Raw genomic sequence first — 10,500 nt, 5'->3', positions numbered from 1 at the left:
TTGGAGTTTAGGGTTTTAGGGGTTATAGTTTAGTGTTTAGGGGTTTTTAGGATTTAAGGGTTTAGTGTTTTAAGGGTTATAGATTAGTGTTTATTATTTTTTTGGGTTCAGGGTTTTAGGGATTATATGACTTTTAGCTGCGTTTTTCCAAAAGCGCCGCTAATGCTCTGTTTTTTAGCCTCGTTTTGCCAAAAGCGCCACTAATGCTCTAGTTTTTAGCGGCGTTTTGCCAAAAGCGCCGCTAATACTCTGGTTTTTAGCGGCGTTCTGCCAAAAGTGCCGCTATGCTCTGGCTTTTAGCGGCGTTCTGCCAAAAGCGCCGCTAATGCTTTGTTTTTAGCGGCGTTTTGTTGCTCTGTTTTTAGCGGCGTTTTAATAAAAAACGCCGCTATTGCTCTGTTTTTAGCGGCGTTTTTGGTAAAACGCCGCTATTGCTCCGTGTTTTATAATTTTTGCGGCGTTTCAATTCCATAAAACTCACTCGTTGTCAGATTCTTTCCCCTTGACTAAACAATCGGTTTCTTCTTTTTTTCTGAAGCGAAACTTTCTTTAGTCAAGGATTCCAGCATTTGCCATCCTTGTGGCGATTTGGATATCAGCCTTCAACCTTGATTACATGGTTTTAGGGGAGGATTCTAATGCATTCTTGCCATCACCATCTCTTTCTGGTTATCCTTCGTATGGAGCTCCTCCATCACCCCAATCTTTTTCTGGCTACCCTTCGTATGGAGCTCCTCCATCACCCCAATCTTTTTCTAGCTATCCTTCATATGGAGCTCCTCCGCCACCACCACCACCCTCGTCTATTTCCACCTATCCTTCATATAAAGTGTCTTTACGTTTTGCAATTCCATAAAACTCACTCGTTGTCAGATTCTTTCCCCTTGACTAAACAATCGGTTTCTTCTTTTTTTCTGAAGCGAAACTTTCTTTAGTCAAGGATTCCAGCATTTGTCATCCTTGTGGCGATTTGGATATCAGCCTTCAACCTTGATTACATGGTTTTAGGGGAGGATTCTAGTGCACTCTTGCCATCACCATCTCTTTCTGGCTATCCTTCGTATGGAGCTCCTCCATCACCCCAATCTTTTTCTGGCTATCCTTCGTATGGAGCTCCTCCATCACCCTAATCTTTTTCTGGTTATCCTTCATATGGAGCTCCTCCGCCACCACCACCACCCTCGTCTATTTCCACCTATCCTTCATATAGAGCTCCACCTCCGCCATCACGTCCAGCTCAAGCTAACTGTCCGCCACCACCAGTTCCAGTACAGTGTTGCCAGTACCCCTACCATCCAAATCCTAATGAATACTACCAGCCTGTTGATGACCATTCACCTACTCCTTATTCACCCCTTTCCACCTTTTCCATTGTAATATTTTGCTGTTTTATTCTAGCTCTATCTATGCGCTAATTTTTCTTGTTTTGCTGTCAACAAGCACAGAAAATCTCTTAAAAAGGCTTGTAGTTGTTTTGCAATAAAAGACATGTTTATTTTCATTAGATCAGGTTTCAGTCTTTTGAGCATGCATGTAATGAATTGATGGTGTTGTATGTGTTTCAGCACTGGAGTTGCCTTTTTCTAATAATTGGTTTGCGGTTTTTGCAAGCATGTTCGTGAGAGATAGAAATAGAGAGAATCTTGAACTCTCGTTATGCAAAGCGTGAGTGTCTAGTCTCTGCCAAGTGAAGGAGGATCTTAGTTTCTATTACTGTCCCTTTCTAACTGACCTTTCTGACCTTTTCAAACCCAACGCAATGACTTGAAAAAGAAAACTTTATATTCCCAAATTATGGATTCACACATTTAATGTGTTATTTTATATAAATTTTAAATATTTTAGACTTTTTTTCTCTCCACTTTAGTTGGGATTTTTTAATTTTGTTGATATACATGCGGATCACAGGCGTTTAATTAATTTTTTAAAATTTAAAAATTTAAAAATTAGAAAAATTCTTTTTAAAATTTAAAATATAAAAAATATAAAAAAATATTTTTAAAATTTTAAAAATGAATTAAATGTTGACTTTTTATCTACGTGGCATTCTACATGTATGCAATATTAATAAAGTTAACAAAAGTTAGTTTTTCCATCTATTTTGAAGTGATATGACAAAAAAAATATAAATTTAAAGGTTAAAAGAGATAAAAAAATAAGTAGAGAACTAAAATGATTTTTTTTTATAATAAAGGGAAAATATTATTATGTCAATGTTTTATTAAGACTATTTTTTTCTTATTTTATATTGTGTGTGTGTGTTTTTTTTAACATAGAATATTTTATATTTGAGTACATACCAATATAATTATTTTATTTGTTTTTGGTGTAGTCTTAGTCCATGTAGAAATTCTATCCACATTTTATACTACATAAAGAATAACATAATAGTGATTCGATATTAATCGATTCCGGTTATATTAACCCGTAATAAATTGAAATTGTAATATATATGTGCTAATCATAAAGGGAAAAAATTAATATCTCACTTATTATTTTTTAATTAGTGAAACTAATTAACAAAAATAATCTACAAGATGATATTGTAAGTTAATGTATTAGATAGACTTTCATATTGTTTATTTAGGATTTATTAAAGATTAGGTAATGAATATTTTATATTTGATATATAAATGTTTTTCATAAATATTTTTAAAACAATAGTAAATACATCAATATCATGTATTAATATAGTAGGCAAAAAAGAGGAAATTTATGGGAAATGAATAAATAACACCTTCTGAAATACAATCACACCCTTCTTAAAAAATTTCTATGATAATCTTTACCTGTGAAACGACTGTTATGAAATTCTTAAGCATTTGTTCCGACATTTATTATTATTATCGATTCCTTTGAATGAGTTTAGATTCCCTCTGACGCTCTGCAGTCTAGATCACCTTTGACCATTAGGCATTAATGAAAGGATCTATCCTTTGAGAATTCTCACGAATTCGCCGCTTTGATGTCATACTTTCTTCGTTTTTCGATACGTAATGATTGTTCAGCATCTACACCCACAAAGTTGAATTTAGATTTGACTGTACAAATAGTCTTCAACATTCCTTTTCTAACATGTATAAATTAAGATTTTACACTCCAAAAATCCGAAATCATTTTCTTCCATTTGTTTTCAAAGAATTATACATGTACATGCAATCTACTTTTGAAGATAATATTAGCAACCTAAAATTTCAATACAAAATTTAATAAATCAGATAAATTATGTTAGATTACTAAAAACAAAATTAGATGTAAAAGTGTATATAAATTTATTGATTTCTTAAAATCTTATAATTTTGATATTTCAGATTAAGTAATTTAAAGAAGATAACTCTCTCTTTCTAAAGAAGGTGACTCTCTTTTTTTCGATTTGTTTTTAAAGATTTAGATAGGTATATGCAATCTAGTTTTGAAGATAATATTAGCAACGTAAATTTTTAATATAGAATTTAATAAATCAAGATACGTTATGTTAGATTATCAAAATCAAAATTAGATGTAGAAGCGTACATGAATTCATTGATTTATTGAAATATTCAAATCTTATAGTTTTGATATTTCAGATTAAGTAATTTAAAGAATGTCTCTCTCTTTTCTAAAGACAGAATGTTAGAAAAGTTATGTATGTGTAATTTGGGGACCATAACACTAATATATAACTTTTGCATATCAATCTTAGTTTCTAATCGACCCATCATCAGTTAGAAATTATATATTAGAGTATTTACATATATTTGGCTCATACTTTATTTAATAACTGAAGTCTAATAAGCCTTAACCAAATTGGATTCTTTTAATTTGGATAACCTTTTATGATAGTAAATAATAACATGTAATTATTCTTATTATATATGTGATGCCTATATTTTTCTAATAATCTCCCTCTTGGACCACATATATATACTAATTACTTTACAATTACATGTCATTATATAACTTTATGAGCTTAAAACCTATTATATCCAAAAGATATTTCGAACAATCTCGTCAATTAATTATGTTAACATAGAACCAAGACAACTTTCATTACATATATCATAACTAAATCCATCATTGATCACATATATTAACACAATCGAATGGCATAAATCAAGTATGGATGTGTAGCATGGAAATTACATGTAATGTGATCCTAAACATGCATATTTCCAACTAGTCCTCCTTAAACCTTAGTGAGATCAAACTTACCAAAATTAGAGTGTGAATAAATTAGATATTCTTTATTTTTGTGAATAAATTAGATATTTCTTATTTTTGTAGAAAACAACCTTAGTATCCGTAAACTGAAATAACTAAAAATGTGTCTATAACAGAAAAACATTTAAAATTACAAACTCTCACTAAAATCGAATATCCTCAAATGACATTACACTAATATGAGCAGTAAACATAGGGTGGTAGTCTTTTAGTAAGTAGATCTGTAATTATGAAATTTGTCCCAATATGTTTTATAGACATCTAATCACTCTGAACTTTTTCTTTAACAACGAGGAATTTAAAGTCTATGTGCTTTGACTTTGATGTGTTATTGTTGTTATTGGAATAAAAAAATGTTATTTATTGTTATAATTTGCACATTAATGACAATTTTGCATCCATATTCCATCAAAATCAAGTACATAATGATTCTTAATTTATCAGACCTCCGATATGTGAGCATATAATGTTTTGTTTTATGAAAATAATGAATGAATCATTTGGTTGCGTTCCAATGATCAATACTTGAACTGCTAAAATATTTGCACAACAACCCAACAATATACGTAATATCCAAATGCGTACAGACCTAAACATACATTAGACTTCCCACTGTTGAAATGTAGAGAATCTTATGATTTTCATAATATCAAAATCATTCTTAAGGCATTGATTGAGACCATTTAATAATATCAAAATCATTCTTAATGCATTGATTGAGACCATTCTTACTCCTACTAAACTTATGATGTATACAATCATTAACCAAAGCCATCTAAAAACTAAATGAGATAATCACTTGGTGAATATTGTAATATCACTGATGAAAGGTTTTCTTGAGCTCATAAATGGACCCCTTTAACTTGCAAACCACTGGCTTTGCATTATCGAACACAAAGCTTTCTAGTTGTACCATATAAATCGTTTCATCAATGTCGCCATTGAGAAACGTAGTCTAGATATCCATTTGATGTAGCTCAAAGTCTAAATATGTCACTGAAGCCATTATAAACCTTTCTTTAGTTTATCTTTTTAACGATGTTAGTTCTTGATGTTGTTGTTGGGAAATATGCCCATATTGCAGTAAACATGTTACTATTTTCTATTTATTTGAATGATGAATAAATAAATAAAGTTAATTTCATATTTCACTATTGTGTCTTTTATATTTTGCATGCATAGTGAAATTGTGGCAAGCAAATATTAGCTCATTGATTGTCTAAAGTTCAAACTGAAGATAAGTGGCATTGTAAAGAATGTTTACTTTGCGAGAAAGACAACTTACTTCAGTAGATAATCTAAATGAGCCCGTAATCCCATAAAAGAATCAAAGTGAGCATGTGATTCAAATACTGAGAAGGATTATTATGTTGTCTATAATTCAAATTGGGGAGATGGTTAGTCTTGGCTACCGAAAGAGTTGACTCCACGAGTAGAGACATAGATGTATTCATTGGTATAATGATACATTGGACTGGACCCAAGATGAGTTAATTTTGAATCCATTTTTGAATTAATTCACTTGGGATGTTCATGGTGTGGTTTACCTAAATCCTAAGCTAGTCACTGACCATGCGTATGTAACTCATGTGCTTTGATATAAGTTATGCTCTAAAAATGATCAAGCCCATAGTCGGTATGTTGGGTACATAACTTGTGTATGGCACGGTTTTACTAGCAACAGTGGAATTCATAGCTCAATTAAAAAGTTAATGATATCCTCTCATTGGCATTGTGTGGATTGATAAATATGGAACGTGGCCACGGATTGCTTGTTCTTGAATGAGCAATGTATCATAGTTATTTGTTAATAGTGATCATATTAATCATTAAGAAGACACAGTGGTGACAATGAGAGAAAATAAGATTATACCGAGTGAACGAATTTAACTCAAAGGAATCAAGGATATCATATGAGGGTAACAAACACATGACGTGGTCAATGGACAAAACAACATGAGAATTTTCATACTTTTAAAGAGATAATGACAAATTTAGAGGATTTTCTCGGAGGCCAAGTCATATTGGCTTGACAATTCGCTATTACAAATTTGATAAATCCTCAACAGAAAACTGGCACTTTGATCAAAAAACATATGCTTAAACTTATCAAATTCTTAATGAAAGCGGAGGACAATGAGGTTGAATTAGACGTGAACACACCAATTGAAATAGTGTTCAAATCCTTAGCCAATGAGTTTGATGGTTTTAGGGCTGTTTACGACTCGGGGAACAAGGCGCTTACCTTGACTCAGTTCATGAAGGAATTACAATCTTATGAGTTAATGTTGAATGGTGGTAAGTTGGTTCAGGAGAAACCTGAGGCAAACTTTGCTGTGGGCCCCTTATCCTTTAAGGGGAAGCAAAAAACCAAGGGAAAGAAGAAACCGACTGAGTCTTCGGTTCCACTTTGTGTGGATAGGAAGAAGGCTAAGAGTCAAAAGATTCTAAAAAGATCAAATGTTTCTTCTGCAACAGGAAAGGGTGTTTCAAATCAAATTGTAAGGAGTATTTCAATTACCTAACCAAAAAGGGAAAAGGCATAGAACTTTTTGTGGTTGAAGCTTGCTCAGTGGAAGAATCAATTGACATCTGGGTTATTGATTCTGGAGCCACTAACCATGTGTGTGTTTCTTTACAGGAGTTCAACGAAACAAGAAGTCTACATGATAGTAGCCTCTCGTTGCAGATTGAAGTTAGGAGCTATGTCGTTGCAGATTGAAGTTAGGAGCTATGTTTCAGCTAGAGCAATAAGAGAAGTTATTTTACACTTTGATAATTTTAGGAAGATTGTTTTAAAAAACGTGTTTTATATACCTCATTTTAAAAGGAATTTAATTTTTGTAGCATGTTTATTTTATGACAATTATACCGTGAAATTCAATAAAGAGATTGTTATTCATAGAAATTGTTCTTTAATCTGTAATGGATAGGTGGAAAATAATTTTTACTTTACCAAACCAAATAACTACTCGATGCTTCAAACTGAAATAGTGAATAAAAATCTTAAAACTTCTCACTTTAATGAGGGATACCTATGACACTTAAGACTTGGTTATGTTAACCAAGAAGGAATCACTAGACTCGTGAAAGATGGTCCCTTAAGTATGCTTAAGGAAGTTATTCTTCCACAATATGAATATTGCTTGGAAGGTAAAATGACTAAGAGGTCTTTTACTGCAAAAGGTATAAAGGCCAACCAAACTTTAGAACTTGTGCACACTAATGTATGTGGTCCTATGAGCAACAGTGCTTGAGAAAGTTACGATTATTACTTGACTTTTATTGACGACTATTCTCGATATGAATATGTATATCTAATGCCCCACAAAAGAGAAACCTTTTATAAATTTCGAGAGTTTCGTGCGGAAGTGGAAAATTAATTAGGTTTATCCATAAAGAATCTTCAGTCTGACCGATGTGGGGAATATTTGTCTGATGAGTTCTTAGGATACCTCATAAAGAATGAGATTTTATCCCAGTTGACTGTGCCGGACACTCCACATTAGAATGAAGTAGTTGAGAGAAGGAATAGAACCTTACTTGACATGGTTAGTTCAATGTTAAGCTATTTACAACTTCTTTCTGGGGATATGCGATACAAACGACTTGCTATATTCTGAATGATATACCAACCAAGTCTTTTTGTAAGACACCTTATAAACTATGGCATGGAAAGAAACCCTTTAAATCACTTTAGAATATAGGGTTGTCCAACACACGTTCTGGATAAGGATGCAAAGAAGTTAGATGCATGGACAAAATTGTGCATGTTTGTAGGATATCCAAAATGAACAAAAGGAAGATTATTCTACAATCTAAAAGATAATAAGATTAAAGTTTTTACTCATGCTGCTTTCCTCTAGGAAAGCTACATAGAAAACTTTAAGCTTCGAAATAAAGTGGTACTCGAGGAACTTTCGGGAGTGGTAGAACAATCACCAAGTTCAATTCTTGAGAAAGTTGTAGAAAGACCTGCAAACAATCAACATCATAGGGGAATCCATCGTAGTGGGAGAGTTTCTAAGAAATGAGACTTCTTTATTTATGATGGTGGTATCATCAACACAAAAAGTTACCAAAATATCATCAACACAACCATGATTTAAAAAAAATGGATAAATCAGAAATATCTCAATACAGTATGGCACTTTAGAAAAACTCTTCCAACAAAGACTGCAGCTGACAGTAAAATAATTGGCAAAGTAAAGATCAATATCCCCTGCCTCCAGTAATTGTTGAAGAGGTACTCTAAAATTCCGCACCATCTAACCAAAAGTCACACACTTTATAATGGAGAATTGTGAATTGAAGAACAATTAGATGTCATTCAAAGATGAAATACCAGCACTCCATTAAGTAGAATAGCAACCGTAAATCTAAATAATTTATGATCACTTTCAAAATATGCAAGTAAGCTGCTTGGCTTACATGTTAAAATTAGATTCAACCTTCAACAAAACATGAACTAAAATCCACAAACATTCTTTTGCCATTGGCAAACCATGATCAAAAGAGTATGATAATCAGGGCTCCTCTGTTATAACTAATGGGGAGGGAAAATCCACAAACATCTAATGTAGATTTGTTGTTTCAATTCTATAAAATAGGACTCACCTTGGAACCACTAAAATCCCTTTTGGTCAGTTCATCCCCCTGAAAAGAAAAGTGGAAAACAAAATTGATTGTAAATTTGCATTTAGTAAGCTGCTCACCTAAAAGTGATCAGGGACAAAGTAGAACTTTTTTAAAAAAACCAATCGTGTTCAATATGACATTTGAGGAAAATGTTAGGCAGCCCCCATACATATTAGCAAGAAAAAAAACCCAAATTTATTAACCATTTATAGCCAAAACAATGATGTAAAGAAAATAGTAACGGAGGGCTGTGGAAGCTTCTCCATCACTCTATTTTTGACCATACAACAGTTTGATAAGACAATAGGAGTAGCTTGGGTTGTTAGCATCATTGTTAGCATAAATTTCCCTTTTTCTTATGGCAACAATGACAAAAAAAAATTCAACACCACTAGGTGACGTGTCAGATTTAAAAAGGAAAAGCATTTATGGAGGTAGACATGACATGAAACATTATAGATTTAATAAACACATGTTTACTAATTTTATAGTGTCATATTTACACAGTTAACATGAGATATAAAACAAAAACATGGGTTGTCACGTTTGATGGAGGATGGAAATATACTTAACAGATGCAATACATGTTAAAAAAATGAAAAAGAAAAGAAATGAAAGGGCACTGGTGCTAAAACTACATGTCGGATGGTGAATCAAGACAAGGACACAAAGGGAACTAGGAGCAGGTCATGGAGAAGAAGGTGAAGAAGGGAAGTGATTGTGAAAGATGATGGAAGAGAGAACAATATAGTGAGCAACAAAAAAATGAGACAAAGAAAATAGAAACAAGCACTTAACTGATCTATTGTATCTGTCAAAATATGTTCTCAACATTATAAATTACATTGATTTTCACAAGTATTGCATGTACCAATCCACCTTCAAAGCCGTGGAGCATTGGTATTTCATATTGTCAGATATAGCTCCTTTATGTATATCAACAACCATTAGCAAGGGCAAATTACAATTTTCAAATTGTCCGAACTGATAAAAATTAAACCCATAATCGAAAAAAATCACCCAAACTAAATCCGACTAATGCTTCCCCTCTAATGCTGCATGCGAAGTACAATGGAGACAAATACATATCCAATCAATAAAAAAATAACAATAGCTTGAGTGAGAACTATAGAAAACTATAAAATCCTTTGAATGAAAATTAATTACAATTAGCAAATCATAAGCTCCACAAGAGTATAAACTCAAAGCCTCGCAAATAGAACTTTCAGTGGTCATCAAGCAGAAAATCTTAATATAAACCACATGGACAATTTAATGGATGTTTGATTTGTCATTAATATTGAAACTCAATCAATTCTCAAATTTTAAATTACATACAGAGCAATGCTGCAGCTCTTTCATAAGTAATTTTACCTTTCACCAAGCTACAAGGCGTATCCCTGCAAATTAGTATACAAGGCTTATTCTGACCATGTTGTTTAGGGGAAACTGCAAGTAACCTTAGTAGCATAACAAGTTGCAATGATAGTTCAATAAAGGATCATCCCAATTTAAGGCTACAACAAAAGCCAAAAGTTAAGAAATTTGAGATTGCACAATTAGTATACAAATGGTGTAGCCATATGCAACTTTAACAATTAGTCTATGGATTACACAATTACCAAACAAATTTTCTTTCTCCCCCCAGTAGTTACAAACATT

Source organism: Gossypium hirsutum, chromosome A01, assembly GCF_007990345.1.
Source record: "Gossypium hirsutum isolate 1008001.06 chromosome A01, Gossypium_hirsutum_v2.1, whole genome shotgun sequence".
Lineage (NCBI taxonomy): Eukaryota > Viridiplantae > Streptophyta > Magnoliopsida > Malvales > Malvaceae > Gossypium > Gossypium hirsutum.
This window is presented reverse-complemented; position numbering follows the sequence as displayed.